The following is a 16,475-nucleotide window of genomic DNA, read 5'->3' as shown; positions in this document are numbered from 1 at the left end:
GCTCCCAGATACATATAAACTTGAAGGGGATGGAAATTAGATTTTACACTATTGACAGTGAATCCCACTTTGTATAATAGGTCTAAGGAGGCTTGAGTCTGTATTTGACACTATCGTCAGGTTGCGCTCTATCATTCACTCACTCAGGTATGGAAATAGATGGATGCCCTGTCTTCGCAGGCGCTGTACTACTACTACTGAAAAGCATTTTGTGAAGACTCAGTGCAGTGGTATTCCTGATAGACAAGGCTTTGAACTGGTAATTGTGAGAAAGTGCCATCTTTCTTGCATTGGTATGCCCCTACTTTTTGCTGGATTGCTGATGTGCTTTGACTGAGTGTGCCCTGGGCTCCTGCCAACTAGGTGCCCAGGGCCTGTGTTCCTTCCCTAAAAGTGTATTGAAACTAAAACCCAATTGGCATCTCTGGCCACCTGTCAGCCCCTAGTAAATGGTACTCTAGGTACCCAAGGCCTGGTGACCAGAGGAGACCCCTAAGAGCTGCAGCACTTATTGTGCCACACTTAGGGGCCCTGTACCCCCCGCACTCACACACTGCCTTGGCAAGCTGAGTGTCTAAGTACAGAACTGACCAGTCAACATGCACACATCCCTGTGCACCATGCCCACAAACCCACTGCCCTGACATGCATCAGCCACCCCTCTAGCTGGGTGCCCTATGCCAGTGGTGTGGGCATGGGTACATCAACCTGTGCCCCTACAGAACCCAGGGCCATTCCTGGCTACTGTAAGTGCAGTGATGCCATTAAGAGTATATGGTGCTGGGAGTTTGTCATTACTAACTCCACAGCACCATAATGGCTACGCTGAAGACTGACAAGTTTGATATCAAACTTCTCAGCACAGTGTGGGATGTAATGTAAAATGCACTACAGAGGGCGTCTTAGAGATGGCCCCTGAAACCTAACCTACAATCCACGTCTTGTCAGAGGCAGCCTAGGCTGCCACACATTAGAAATGTTGCTGGGTGGAGAGCCCTCGCTCTCCAGGGCTTGCAACAATGCACATCATGGGACGAGGTGCCAAGCGTCCTCCCCCAGGATGGGCAGGGAAAGCTTCAAAAGCATTCCGCCTTTGTGAGCTTCTCCAGACCATTTGCTGTAATCAGCAACTGGCCCCCACCAGTTCTGACCCCCACTCTGGCAGGAAGACTGGCGGGAAACCGTACGTCAGGAAGGGGGGTGTGCCGGCCTGCGCCAACTCCACCCCTCAGGTGGGAGAGGCGAGGTGAAGCACGACCAGGGCTCCGGCCATCTTGAAGCTGGAGAGCCCTGCCCAATCACAGCTAGGCTCCTGCCCCCTCCCACTAGAGAGGAGCAGGCTAGGGGGTGTACCCACCCCAGGACAGCGACCCATTGGTCCCTGCCCTTGCCCTACCTGTAACGCCCCTAAATTTAGTATTTAGGGGCACCCTGAACCTTCCTTCCTCAGATCCCGAATGCAACAAGAAGACCAGGAAACAAGAAGACTTGCAGCGCAGCTGCTAACAAAAGGACAACGCCCACTGACTTGGCCCCAGAACCCTACAAGCCTGTTGATCCTTGAACCTGCTCCTGTGAAACTCCAGAGTCTCCTGCGGACAGCAACCTCGACAACCCCGGAGGACCTGCCTGCCTTGAACCTTCCTAAAGACTGGGGACTCCCATGAGCAGTGGTTCTGCTCCAACAGCAATACCACTGGTGCCAGCCAGGAACCGCGAATCCAGCCCACTCTGCACCTGCCAAGCCCGGCCTGTGCCCGAGTGACCCAAGACCATGAGGACGTCCCCCAGGCGACTGGGACCCGAAGTCCAGTGCCCGAAGACCCTCATCAACGAATCGGAAGACGCCTGCAGCCTCAGAACCAGGGACCCCTCCAACCGCGACCAGCCGAGGGTAAGATTTCCCAACGCCAAAAGACACCCCTACACCCGGCGCCCTGTGGCCCCCTGTGCCCTCGTTTCGGGTACCTACCTCTTTTCCAAGAGCCCAACTTACCTCTCGAAGTGGTGGTCGCACCTGAAGCATTTCCATCCCCGAGCCTGCAGCCTTTGTTCACTTTTTAACTTTCCCATTGGATAACATTGAGCACACAACGGCTCAAAATTAACCAGCCACCCGAATGCCGCTGGGAGTGCAACAACTACCCTACTCTACTTCCCCACTTGCCCCGAGTAAGTGACCAGGAGCTCAGCTCCCACAGTTGCGTGGCCTGATTGCTTGCAGCCACCAACCAAAGGCCCCCTACCCTCCGTTGGATTGCATTGGGCCTATTCTCTCTGCACCCGGCTGCCCCTGTGCTGCTGAGGATGTAACTACTGTACCTTTCCAACCCTGGGAGGTCCCTGAATCTAAGCCCGGAACCTTAACTCCACCAGCCTAGTTCTTACCTAAAAGCCGATAACTCACTTTCCTTCCATAGGCTAACACTGACTGGTTTTCACTGAAATTTCTTCTAAGTGTGGAGTATTGAAGCGTTAAGACATTCATCTAAAATCAGCCGCATAACGAATTCAGAAATACTCACCTGTGATCAGGAGAGAAGCAAGTACTTTGCCTTTTAGCCCAGTACTATACCGCAAAAGTAATCCTAACTGTACTTACCAGTAACTTGAATTTTCTTCCATAGGAAACCATTGACAGTATTTCTGTGAAATTTCTTCTGTGGATTTTTGCAAACTGCAAATATTCTTTAACGCCTTAACCGCAGCGGTTTATCTGCCGCGGTGCGGGCGTTCTATTAGGTGGGGGGTGCTGCGTCGGCCATTGGGCGGGCTGCGTCGGCCGTTGGCCGACGGCAGCACTAGCGAGGTAGTGCTCCCGTCAGCCGTTGCACGCAAGGGGTTAAAAATCGTACCAAATACTAAAACGTAATTATTTACATGTCTTAGGTAGAGGTCCCAGTACTGAACCTAGGAGTCCAGTACTGGATTACAAAAGTAACGAGAACCTACTTTACCTGTGAATTGAATTTCTTTCTATATGATAACATTGACAGTTTTTCACTGAAAAGTTTTCAAGTGTCAACTTTGAAAATACATTTATATTCTTTAAAAATTACAACTGTAACCAAAACGCTTTTACTTAACTATTTACAGCTTAGGTCCCGGGACTGCATGCAAGATCCAGTACTGTGGTTAGAAAAGTAGTCCATAAAGTAATCAACTGCATTTATGTGGAAAAACCCATTGAGCTCAATGTTAAATTGTGTTTAGAATTGTGTTGCCTATTGCAACCACTGTAGCTATTGTACTTTCAAAGACTATTGCCTCTCTGCAAAGTAACTACCTGAAGTCACTCATATTGAGAAAAGTATATTTTGATACTTCTTGGTTTTAAAAGAACACTATATCGTTTGGTATGAAAACAATTAGCCTAGAGTTCAGCTTTTGAGTGTGTGAAACCTTTTGCTGAGTGTGTACAACAAATGCTTTACACTGTCCTCTGATACTGCCTTACTGCTCGACTAAGCTACCACTTTAGAGAGTAAGGCCATATCTGACTTTAACCTGTTATACCTCTTGAGATTGGGGACTCTATACACCCTGTACCTTACTTTGAACCAGTATATAGAGCCACTTTCTTACAGTAATGGTGACCACACAAAAAAACAAGAGGTAGAGCCGATGTGCTAGATGAATCGGAATGTGGAAGTAGGATTTTGAGTTTGCGTGTCACAATTAAGTCCCCATGCTGCACCAAAGGTAAGACTACGTGAAGGGTGGCCATGTGAAAAGGTTTTGGGATGTACTCATTTAGAGGTCTGAGGTCCAGAATGGGCCTGAGAGACAGTTTTTTCTTGGGAATGAGGAAGTATAGGGAATACAACCCTGAGCCTTGTAGGTGTTGTGAGACAGGCTCCAGGAGGCCCCTTGAGAAGGAGCGTTTGAACCATTTTCTGAACCAGGTGTTGATCTTCCGGGGCAAGGGTACGGCAGTAGGGCGGTATTTTGGGCGTACTTGGCGTTGTGAAGGTGACCTCCAGGCAGTAACGGTGGTGGATGATGTCAAACACAGACTGGTCTGAGGTGATGTGTGGCCAGGCGGGGAAGAACATCTGCAGCCATCTCATGACAAGTGTTGTGTGATTGGTGGAAGAAGTGGCAAGTCATGTTTTGACTGGGGTGGCTCACCTGGGGGAGTTACCTTAGCCTCTGTTAGTACTATTCCCATGATAGGCACCTATGAAGTAGCCCCTGGTGGAAGTAGGTTGTGAACGCTGGTGCTGAAAGTATACAGAGGCTTCAGGTGAAGTGGTTGTGTAGCCTCCGCAATAAGTGAAGCAGCAAAGGGACCATCATAAGGAAGAAGTCTGTAAGACGCCCATGGCTTTTGCAGTTTCCATATCTTTGATAATTTTCTACAGCATCTCCTCAACCTGGGGCCTGTAAGAGGTTACCCATCGAAGAGTGGGTTGAGGAGATGTTGAGCGTATTGCTTTAAACAAGAGACATGGAGCCAGACATGACAGAGGAGAAGGAGGATTGGAATAATACCCCTAGTGGCAGTGTCAGCTAGCATCTAGTGCGCATTTGATGATTGTGCTAGAAGAACAAGTTATCGTCTGTAACAATGTATCTGGTAGAGACATATTAGTTGTAGATTTCCTACCTCAGATTATCCACCATGCATCAGTCTGGATTCAGAGATTATTTCTTTAGCAGTACCCATACGCATAGTTAGGTAGCATCGGTTGGCTCTGCGTCCGCCGTCTGCATCGTGGGCACCAAGATGACTTTTACGGGACCTACATAGGTGCAGTCCATGCACGCGGATATCGGTTCTTTCCACGCCAGAAGCAAAGAGCTATGAAAAACACTGACCACTGATGTGTTTAAACTCTTTAGGGAAGTCTCTATCCCTAGAAATCAGTTTGCAGAGCGGGAGGATGGTTGTGGCAGTAAAGAATCTACAACTAACCTGTCTCTACCAGATACTTTGTTATAGAAGGTAAGTAACTTGTTCATCTGAAAGACAGTTGTAGCGTCCTTACCTTAGAAAAGGTACCCCAGCAATACCACCCCCCCCCCCCGAGGAGGGTCTGCAAACAAAGATCATACCAGAACATACTGACCAAAAGGGTAAAGTACCTATCACTTGGCTGTCCAGGCAGTAGTGCCTGGTATCGTGTGCAAGGATGCCTATGTTGCTGCCTGATAGATGTCAAGGACTGGAACACCACATATTTATTTATTTATTTATTTATTTAACTTATATAGCGCGTTATAACCACCGGGGTCTCTAAGCGCTATTTGTCCAGATTTACATAGTGAGGTATAGCATTCACTTGATCCCCCTTGTGCGCCTAGGGTATGCTCCATGCTTGCTTAAAAAGTACAGTTTTTAGTTTTCTCCTGAAGGATAATAAATTGCTTTCCTTCCTAAGTTCAGGCACCAATTTGTTCCACAAGGCTGGGAGTGTGTTGGAAAAAGCACGACCCCCCACCGTGGTCAGTTTAAAACGGGATTGGGACAGTAGGGTAGCGTCCGACGAGCGCAAAGTCCTGCCAGGAATATAGGGGAATAGACGGGATTTCAAATATCTTGGTGCTTTACCATACAGCGCCTTATGTACGATGCTCAGTCCTTTAAAGACAACCCTCTGACGAATCGGGAGCCAATGTAGCTCCTGCATCAGGGGGGAAGAATGGGCAGTCCTGGGTTTTTTATAGATCAGCCTGGCTGCATCATTCATAACTCCCTGTAGTTTATCCAGCAGCCGCTGTGGTAGACCTATGTATAGGGAGTTCCCGTAGTCCAGCCTAGCCAAAATTGTGGCTGAGACCACGTGCCTCAAGGTAGAGAATGAAAGTAAGGCAGAAATCTTCCTTAGTTGTCGTAACAAGCCTATACAAGTACCCACTACCGTGATGACTTGTTTTTTCATGGATAGTTTGTCATCCACATATAGGCCTAGACTTTTGACTGCGGACGCCGGTTTCGGTGGCACACCCAGCTCCATAGGCCAAATCTCTCACTCCAAAGGTTGCCCGAGATGGAGATGGGCAACACTTCCGTCTTATCCGGATTGACTTTTAAGGAGTTCTCGGACATCCAATTGACCGTGGCTTTGAGTATGTCCTGCAACCTGGTGGACGCTCCTGGGCCATCATCCAGCCGAATGATTATCTGGGTATCATCGGCGTAGTTGTACACTAGGCAGTCCATCCTATTCAGGAGGGCGATTAATGGCTGCAGGTAAATATTAAAAAGTAGGGGTGACAAGGCAGATCCCTGTGGAACCCCGCAGGTGATCGGAGCAGAGGTGGAAAGTAAATCTCCCAGCTGTACTCTTTGCGTCCTGCCCTGCAAGAATGATGTAAGCCATGCATGTGCTGTACCCCTGATACCAAAGGCTCTCAACCGCCACAGAAGCTGTTTATGACACACGGTATCGAAAGCCGCGGAGAGATCCAGTAGTATCAGGGCGCTTGGAGTTCTTACATCGGCCCGAGTTCTCAGTTCATCTAGGATAGATAGCATAACTAGTTCTGTGCTATGATTAGCACGGAACCCTGCCTGATTGGTCTCCAGCAGGTTGTTACTCTCTAGAGGACCCGAGAGTAATGCGAACACATGCTGCTCGATCACCTTAGCCAGGAAAGGCAACTGGGAGATGGGCCGGAAGTTTTTCAGACACTTTGTGTCCGATCCAGGTTTCTTCAATAAAGGAATCAGGCGGGCCTCTTTAAAAGCTAGAGGGACCTGTCCTGTATGAAGGGAGGTATTCAATAAATGCATAACCTCTTCCTCTATTCCTGGTGCTGCCAACTTGAATACATCAGGAGGGCAAGGATCCACCAAGGAACCCGATTTGACTCGGTCCATGATTTTGGATAGCTCTTGTTTAGAGATTGGAGAAAACTCAACTAATGGTGGGATATCTAGTGGGGCAGTAAGGTCCGGTGGACATGGACATTCGAGGGGTGTGGTTGCGGCAATTTCGCCCAAAATATCGGAGATCTTCTTTACGAAGAAATCCTGGAACCTCTGGCAGTCCTCCTGGGTGAACTCAGTACTTTGCTCTTTGTTTATCCTGAGCTCCGCCAGGACCCGAAAGATTTCCTTGTGCGGATTACTTGCTGCAGTTATTCTTTCCTCGAAAAACACAGCCTTCCTAGCTTGTATGGCTAGTTTATAATTGGCTACGGATGAGGTGTATTCTTTCTTGGCAATGGCGTCATACTTTTTGCGCCATGCCCGTTCTTTCTTCCTCACCCCACGTTTCATCTCCCTTAAGGAATCATTATACCAAGGGGCCCCAGCTCCTCTCGCCACCTTCTTCACCCTGCGGAGGGGTGCCACCACATCAATGGCGCTCCTCAGTTTATGCTGAAGGTGACCACAAAGGGCATCAATGTTGGCATCCTGCTCCTTTGCTGAAGGGGAGTGCTCCAAAAGATGGACCAATTTCTCCCCGTCGAGGTTTCTCCACTTCCGGGCCATTTTCCAGCCATCCCCAGGCTTGGACAAGTGACCCTTCAGTAGGAGTCTGCCCTTTATTAAAAAGTGGTCATACCATGCACAAGGCAGGATTTCCGTAGCACCCTGGGCTGGCATGGTAGTCCAGACTAAGTCAAGCACATGACCTTTCTCATGTGTCGGTCCCTTCACCTGTTGGGTAAGACCTAAGGAGGAGATAGCCTCCTCGATCTGTAGTGCTTGTCCCTCTTTAGGGTATTTTTCCCAGTGGTAGTTAAAGTCCCCGACCACAACCAATTTATCATATCTCGTGCGTAAGTCCTGGACCAGTCTCGTGAAGAGAGCCGGGAAGTCTGGCGACGCCCAAGGTGGCCGATATACCACCAAAAACACCACACATACCGCTCCCCGCCTGAGCTTAACCCCCATAACCTCAGCTCCCCCTAAGGTTTCGGAGAGAAACTTTTCGGCGCGGAAACGCGCCTGATAGAGAAGGGCTACTCCCCCTCCTCTCTTGGCTCCCTCCCTGTTGAAGTGAAGTGCTAGATAATTATCTGGAAGGGCCGCCACTAGATCCGGCGCCGAGCAATCCTCCAGCCATGTTTCAGTGAGCGCAAGGGCATCTAGCTCCCCGTCTTCCAGAAGTGTAAAAACCTCCAACTTATGCTTTGGTTGCTGCCATTGCTCTGGTGGAAAGTGCACGCAACCCAAACAGGAAGGTCCTACACAGAATAGCATATTTTGATGCAAAGAACAACCCATTGGGAGATGGTCCACTTTTTAACAGCTCGACCTTTCTTGGGACCCAAATAGCTAATGAAGAGTTGATCATTGTAGGAAAGTAGTATCTGCTTTCATGGTCACCCCCACATTTTGCTGGTGTAATTATGATTTTCTGACCAGCCTGGCTGGGATCCTGCTAATCAGAATCCCAGTCTCTGTGCTTCTTCCCTAAACTGGAGATGGTGATTACGTATGTGCCCCACAAGATTGGGTACTGGTTTACCCTTACAGGTCCCTAGTATATGGTACTAAGGTACCCAGGGCATGGTACACCAATGGCATGTATTATGTCACTCAAGGGAAACAACTCAGATTGTGACTACATGCCTGCCATTGCAGCCTGTGTAAGCTGGCGCTAGCACCACTTATGACAGATAGAAATGTCCTTACATCTGAGGTCACTGCACTTAAATGAATATGCTACTTACCAGTATGCATCTGTTCTTGGATGTAGGGCTGCTGACATTCATATCTGTGCATAGATCGCCGCCTAGTGTTGGGTCTGGATGATTGCACATTGTTGTCCTGGAAGAGTCTTCAAAGTATCACGAGATAGGTGGCTCCTCCCCTGGACAACAGTGTGCATTGGCATCGACTCCATCCTCAGATTGTTTTTCGCCATTGTGGCAAAGATGGAGTATAACACTGTAAGTGATGACCATGCTAAGAGTAATTGTGAGTGCTGCAGCTGCTACAGGCGCCGGGGAGGAGGGCGGGCGATATGAATGTCATCAGCCCTACATGCCAAGAACAGATGCATACTGGTAAGTAGCATATTCGGTCAGAGGCATGTGGGCTGCTGAATTCATATCTGTGCATAGAATACATAGCAGTCCCTCCATTAGCGGCGGCCGCCTGTGCCAGCTGCAGCAGTTTGAAAACGTGTTTTTAGAACAGCCTGCCCTACAGCGGCCTGCTGTTTGGAATGCACATCTACGCAGTAGTGTTTTGTAAATGTGTGTGTGGTAGACCATGTGGCTGCTCTACATACCTCTTCTAAAGGAATATTACCAAGGAAAGCCATGGAGGCCCCCAACTTTCGCGTGGAGTGGGCTCTCGGGGGAACTGTTAATGTGCGCTTGGCCTTTTGATAGCAGATCTGAATGCACTTTACGATCCACCTGGCTATACCTGCTTTGGAAATGGGGTTGCCTTTGTGTTGCGGCGAAAAGGCAACAAACAGTTGTTTTGTTTTCCTAAAATCCTTTGTCCTATCTATGTAGTACATTAGAGCTCTTTTGACGTCTAGTGTGTGGAGCATTCTCTCTGCCAATGACTCAGGATTCTGGAAGAACACTGACAGTTCTATAGTTTGATTGATATGGAACTGTGAAACCACTTTAGGCAGAAACTTAGGGTTAGTGCGGAGTACCACCCTGTTGGAGTGAATCTGTATGAATGGCTCCTGGATAGTTAGTGCCTGAAGTTCACCAACTCGTCGTAGCGATGTGATTGCTATTAGGAAAGCCACTTTCCACGTCAAGAATTGAATTTCGCATGAGTGGAGAGGCTCAAAAGGTGGACCCATCAGCCTGGTAAGGACCACGTTTAGGTTCCATACAGGCGCTGGTGGGTGTCTGGGAGGAATAACTTGTTTGAGTCCCTCCTGAAAGGCTTTGATGGCAGGCACTCTGAAAAGCGAGAGATGCTGCCTGTTCTGAAGATAAGCAGCTATTGCGGACAAATGTATACGAATGGAAGCGTAGGCCAGATTGCATATGTATTGATGTAACAGATAACAAATGATATTGTGAGTAGATGCGTCTAGCAGGTTGATGTGTTCGGCACAATAAATGACAAACCGCTTCCATTTTGCCGCATAACATGCTCTAGTGGTGGGCTTCCTTGTCTCCCTTATGATATCCGTACAGTCAGGAGGCAAGTTGAGGTAGCCAAATTCTAAGACCTCTGGAGCCAGATCGCCAGGTTGAGCTGTTGTGGATCTGGATGCTGAATGTCGCCATGGCTCTGCGTCAAAAGCCTGGGTGTGAGGTGCAGCCTTTGATACGGTACCACGGAGAGTTCTAGAAACGTGGTGTACCATGGTTGGGGTGCCCACGTTGGAGCAACCAGGATGAGAGTCATCGAGTGTTGCTTCAGCTTGCGTGCCACCAGCGGTATTAGAGGTGCTGGGGGAAAAGCATACGAAAATATGCCTGACCAGTTCATCCATATCGCATTTCCCTGCAACTGTGGGTGTGGGAACCTGGCGGCAAAGCTTTGGCATTTGGCGTTTTCCTTTGTGCCGAACAGGTCTATCTCTGGATGACCCCACTGCTGGAAGTACAGGTGGAGTACTGGTTGTTGGAAAGGGGAGTCTCTGGGTGGCGCAGTGCAGCACTGGCGACAAGCAGGGACCCTCTCTTCCACGTCAGGGCTAAGGGTTACCTTCAAGACAACCTCTGCTTCCCCTCTAGGTAGTGTGGCGTAAGCAGTCTAGGCTAATCTCTGGGGCACATGGGGTTAAACATTTGCAATACCGTACCACCACAACCAACCCACCACACAATGACACCAAACTGTATTTGTAAAAATATATTCGCTTTATATACTTTTCAGAAGCAGGCTTGTAAATACAGTCTTGGTTACTTAAAAACGGTTCCAGTGATTCTTAGCAAAAAGTCACAGTGTCTTAAAGAATGCAAGGTTTTGGGCCTCCTGCCCGGTTCTTAGCAAGGTTCAGTGCTTTCTAGCGCTTCAAGGCGCTTTCCCCCGTCTCCGCTCACTTCCTCGGAGAAAATCGGGCCCGGCCTGCCAGAGCTCACGCTTCCCGCGTGAGCAGCGAAAAGGCACGACCAGGTCCGCTCTGGCAATGAGTCACCCTTCGGGGCGCGACTCGAGTGGAGGGGGCCGCGGGCCACAGGAAGCGTTAGGAGGGGCCTCAGGGGCCAGAAGCAGGGCGAGCCTCTGTCTCAGGGGCGGCTTGCGCTGCAGGGCAGACAGCAGCTGCGGGTCTCCCGGGGTGCCCAAGTTCACACAGCGCGGTGCGAGCTAAGATTGCAGGACGCTCGCACCGCGAGGGGGGGGGGGCAAAAGCACAGTACCTTGGGATTCTTTGGGGATCCTGAAGCGGACGGCTGCAAGGGGAGCGGTCCCACGTCGCGTTGCTTCCCTGGCGGGCGGCGGTGCTCGATGGGGTCACAGGCCCCCTTCTTGGTGTTCGCTTCAGTCCTGAAGGCGGCGGCTGAGTGTGCCGCAGTGGCAGTACGGTCCCCAAGTGCGGGACGTACCCAGCCAAAGTGCCGGATGCGGTGATGCCCTTTCAGCAGGGCAGACGGGCCGGACGCTGTTAGAGGGAGAGGACAAAGGGCGGCAGTCCGTCTTTGCGGGGGAATCTACGGCGCTTGAGCCCAATAGACTTCAATGCTTGGACCGGACGGGTCCTCCGTTACTTTGCTCTCGTGGGGCCAGGTGCAGACGCAGTCACTGTGCTCGGGCCAGCGGCGGGCTGGGCCTCACGTTGCTATGGCGATCTGCTAACCCACGGTCACGGTGTGCAGGGGGACTAGCTGCTCTCGTCCTCCTCAATCAGCGCTGCAGCGATAAGCAGCACACACAGCTGATGCCTTGGTCAGGGAGGGTAGCGCCCACTGTTCCTGGGGCGCTGGTCAGGGGGCAAGTTCCACAGCAAGCCCTTGGAGATCTTTTTAGAAGTTTGGCACAAAGTTCAAAAAGCAAAAGTCTCTGGTAGTCTCTTCTTTCTCTCTCCTTCTGCAGCAAGGCACCAGACACAGGCCAGAGACAGCACTCCTCCTTGTCCTTCCAGGTCCTTCTCTTCGGGCAGAGTTTCTTCTGTAGCGCAAACAGGATCTAATTTACAAGGAGCAGGGCTCCTATTTTTATACCCAGTTTCTTTTGTTCTTACAGGCCAGGGGGGCCTTTGCATAACTGTTCTCAGTCCCTGAGCACTTGTGGTGGGTACTTCTGCATTCAGTGTGAGGGCAGGCACATCAGCCGCTCCCCAGGGGGGCGGAGCCAGCATTGTGAAGACAGGGGCAGCCTGAGCACTTTGTTGACAAGCTTCGGTCCTTCCTGGGCCAGGTGCAGGCTGAGTCATCAGTCGCTCCCCAGGAGGGCGGAGCCAGCATTGTGGAGGCAGAGCACAGCCTGATGCATCATTCAGGGAAACTCCCACCTCCCACTAAGGTGTCATCCTGCTATTCACCACCTGTCAATTCCCAGCCCTGTCACTCACACAACTCAGACAGTCAGATACACACAAAAGCAGAGGCGGGCTGAAATGGTTAGACAAGCAAATGCTAGCTTTCTAAAAGTAGCATTTGCAAACCCAGGATATTAAAATAAACTTTACTAAAAGAAGTATTTTATTATTCTGAGTTCAGGCATACTAAACATTAATTTCTACCATGTTCCCTGAGCCTGCTAGGATTATAGAGTGTAATAATTCCAGCAGCCCATTCTGGCCTAAAGGGAGCAGGTAGCCTTACAATAGTGAAAAACGAATTTGGCTGTAATTCACTATTAGGACATGCCACACACATCAGGGCATGTCCTACCTTACACTTCTATGCACCCTGCCCTAGGGCCTACCATAGGGGTGACTAATATGAAGTTAAGGGAAGGTTTAGAGGCTGGCAAGTGGGTGCACTTGCCCAGCCAGCATGACAGTACCAGACTGCACACAGGTTCTGCAATGGCAGACCTTAGACACATTTTAAGGCTGCTTCTGTGAATGGCGCAACCAGCGCTGCAGGCCCACTAGCAGTATTGGCATTTACAAGCCCTGGCACTCCTGGTGCACTTTACTAGGGACTAACAGTAAATCCAATGAACCAATCATGGACATCAATCACATGTACACTTTTCAGTAGGGAGCACTTGCACTGCGGCACGGGTTGGCCGTGGCGCAGTGCCCCGAGTAGCGGACACCAGCAAAACATCTGAGGCACAATAGCAAAAAGTGGAAGGGAAACTCACGCCAAGGTGCCAAGTCTAACACTGGTGGATGCATTTCCTACTCGCGCATTTGGTGGCTGTACCTGCTGAGCAGGTCCGCCATCTGATTGTCCTTGCCTGGGAGGTGTTCTGCCATGAGGAAGATGTTCCTCTGAATGGCCTACTTCCACATGCTCTGAGCCAGATGAGACAACTGTGGAGAGTGTGTACCTCCCTGCTTCTGTATGTAGTACATGGCCGTCATGTTGTCCGTCCGGATCAACACAACCTTGTTGCACAGATGTACTTTGAATACTTTCATTGCCATTAAGATAGCCTTGAGTTCTAGAAGGTTGATGTGCATCTTCCTCTGCTATGCTGTCCATAGTCCCTGCACTGTGTAGTGGAGTACATGAGCTCCCCATCCCTGGAGAGATGCGTCCGTTGTCAGAATAATCTGTGGCACAGGCTCCTGGAACGGTCGGCCCTTGCAAAGATTTTGTGGATTCCACCAATGCAGAGAGTTGTATGCGCGACCGGTCACCAACACTAGGTCTTTCAACTTTCCGCGAGCCTGATTCCACTGACGTGATAAGCACTCCTGAAGCGGACGCATGTGTAGTCTCGCGTGCAGGACTATGAAGATGCAGGAGGCCATCATGCCTATCAACTGCATGAACACTCGTCTGGAAGCGAGCGTCGTGATTTGAATTGTTGTATCAGCAATTGCATGCTGTTGATCCTCACTGAATTTGGCTGTGCTTTGGCTGCCAGAGTATTTATTGTTGCGCCCAGATACTGCCATACGTGGGCGGGCTGAAGGTGGGACTTTGGATAATTCAGCGAGAACCCCAGATCGTGAAGAAGGTGAATGGTGTGGGACATGTGGGCAGCACACTGCTGGGCCGACTTCGCCTGGATAAGCCAGTTGTCCAGATAAGGGTAGATGTGAACGTTCGGTCTTCGTAGGTGTGCAGCCACTGTCGCCAGGCACTTGGTAAACACCCTGGGCGCCGTCGTCACTCCGAAAGGGAGGACCTAGAACTGATAATGCTGATCCTGAATGGTGAACCGGAGGTATTTTCTGTGTGACGGGTGTAGCAGTATATGGAAATATGCATCCTTCAGATCTAATGTTGCGAGGAGATCTCCCTGACTGAGTAACCGTAGAACCTGCTGTAATGTGAGCATGTGAAAGTGTTCTGATAGAATGTACTGGTTTAGGGGCCTGAGGTCCAGTGTGGGTCTGAGGGACCCGTCCTTTTTTGGGATCAAGAAGTACAGCGAGTACAGCCGTGTACATTTTTCTTCCACAGGCACGAGCTCTATGGCTCCTTTTTGCAGCATGACTACTACCTCCTGCTGCAATAACTGCAAATGCTCAGTGGACATAGGACGGTGTCTTGGGGGTATGTTGGGTGGAGTGGATGTTAACTCCAGACAATACCCGTACTGGATAAGCTGCCTAACCCACCTGTCTGTAGTGATGGATTTCCAGACCGGCAGGAACTGTTGTAGTCTCCCCCCGACTGCTGTGGTATGGTCGGGGGGCAGTGACAAGACGTCACTGTTTGTTAGTGGCGGAGGATCGGGAGCTGTTTCCACGACTTCTGCCCTTGGTGCTGTTTCTACGATAGCCACCCCTACTCTGTTTGGTGTAGGTGGTCTGCGTGCCTCCTTTACTGTATTGTGTCTCCTGGGACAGCTGGCCTCTGGAAGTTCCTCTATTGTTGGAGCGACGAAAGGAACCACCCCTGAACTGCTGCGACTGTAGAGCCCCCATAGACTTTGCAGTCTGTGTCCTTTTTGATTTTTTCCAAGGTGGTGTCCACCTCTGGGCCAAATAAGTGATCAGGGTTAACAGGCCGATTCAGTATGGTGGTTTGTATCTCGGGTTTGAAACCAGAGATTCTCAGCCAGGCATGTCGCCGTAACATCACAGTTGTATTAATTGCCCTGGCCGCGGTGTCTGCTGCGTCCAGCGCACACTTGATAGATGCGTTTGATATCAGTTTCCCTTCTTGTATTAGCATCTCTGCTGCCTCCTTATACTCATCTGGCAAGTGTTGTAACAGGGTTTAAAGTGCATCATAATGAGCCCGGTCATATCTGGCTAAGAGTGCCTGTGTGTTGGAGATGCGCCAGATATTGGCCGCTTGAGCTGCCACCCTTTTCCCTGATGCTTCTAGCACTTTATATTCTTTGTCAGGGGGAGGAGCATCACCCGTTGTTTGCGAGTTCGCCCTCTTCCGGGCATTGGAAACAACTAGAGAGTCCAATGGCAACTGTCCCTTGATATATGTAGGGTCCCCAGGTGCCGGTTCGTATTTCTTCTCAATTCTGGGGTTTATCACCTTGCCCTTGTGGTCTCGTTAAAAATGTCCCCGGTATGTTTTAGGACCCCTTTTAGCATTGGTAGAGTTTTGACAGTTCTCTCTGAGGTTGAGAAGGTGTCAAACAAGAAATCCTCGTCAATAGGGTCAGCATGGAGCTGGACATCATGATTTTTTGCTGCCCTTTCAATAAGTGCATTAAACGCAGCAGTGTCTTCAGTAGGTGAGGTTTTAACAGCATAGACATGACTCTCTGGGGCAGATTGTGAATCTCCTGGGTCGGCAGCGTCTGCCCAGGGTTCAGTGTGATCCTCAGGATCAGCATCAACAGGATAACTGTACTCCTCATTGTCACCATCCCCTGCCTCCACATCTGAGTATGTGGGTGAGACAGGGGCAGTGTCTTGTCCATGTGGTAGTATAGGTTCAAAGAGAAGATGTGATGTAGCAAAGTCTCTCTTTTTCTTTAATGGAATCTTATATGACTCCATAGGCTGTTCTGGGGCGATCTTTCGCTTAAAAATAGAAAGTCTACCCGTCTTGGCGTCGATGAATTGCCTTGACTGATCTTCAGGCGGAGGCTGTCGATGCTTAGTGGTCACCTCCGCAGTTGTAGGCTTCAGCCCCGTGGTCACCTTATGGTCGTTTCGACGGCCGTCTTAGGGGCGGAGGCCTTAGGTACCACTTTCGGCAGCAGAGTGAACTGGATGGGTGCCAACTTTTTGGAGGTTTACTGACCGGCTTCGGGGGTGGAGTAGCCTCCGGTCCGACTGCCGCTGCCTTCTCTTTAATGCGTTTTAGCGAGTCCGACACCTGCTTGGAGAAGGAGGCGGATGGCTGTATTGACTCGACGGGTTCCTTTGAGCCACCGCTGGGTGTGGACTCTAGGTCTGTACTGCTTTTAGCCTTGTCGGGTCGACGCTTAGGATCGAGAAATTTTTGAGTTCCGAGTCCCCTGTCTGTGTCGATGGCCTTCGGCGCCGACTTTTTCGGGTCGACGTCCTTGACCAGTTTCTTCGGTGCCCCGGTCTTCGTCTCAACAC

At 50.1% G+C, this 16,475-nt stretch overlaps 1 protein-coding gene across 10 annotated transcripts in view; it reads right to left on the bottom strand.

The window, feature by feature from the left end:
• PPP6R3 (protein phosphatase 6 regulatory subunit 3) overlaps positions 1-16,475 on the bottom strand; it is a 1,665,951-nt gene that overhangs the window by 944,000 nt on the left and 705,476 nt on the right. The window lies entirely within an intron of this gene.

Source organism: Lissotriton vulgaris, chromosome 2_1, assembly GCF_964263255.1.
Source record: "Lissotriton vulgaris chromosome 2_1, aLisVul1.2, whole genome shotgun sequence".
NCBI classification, from domain to species: Eukaryota; Metazoa; Chordata; class Amphibia; order Caudata; family Salamandridae; genus Lissotriton; species Lissotriton vulgaris.
The sequence above is the reverse complement of the archived record's forward strand: the minus strand, read 5'-3'. Positions and strand labels throughout refer to the sequence as shown.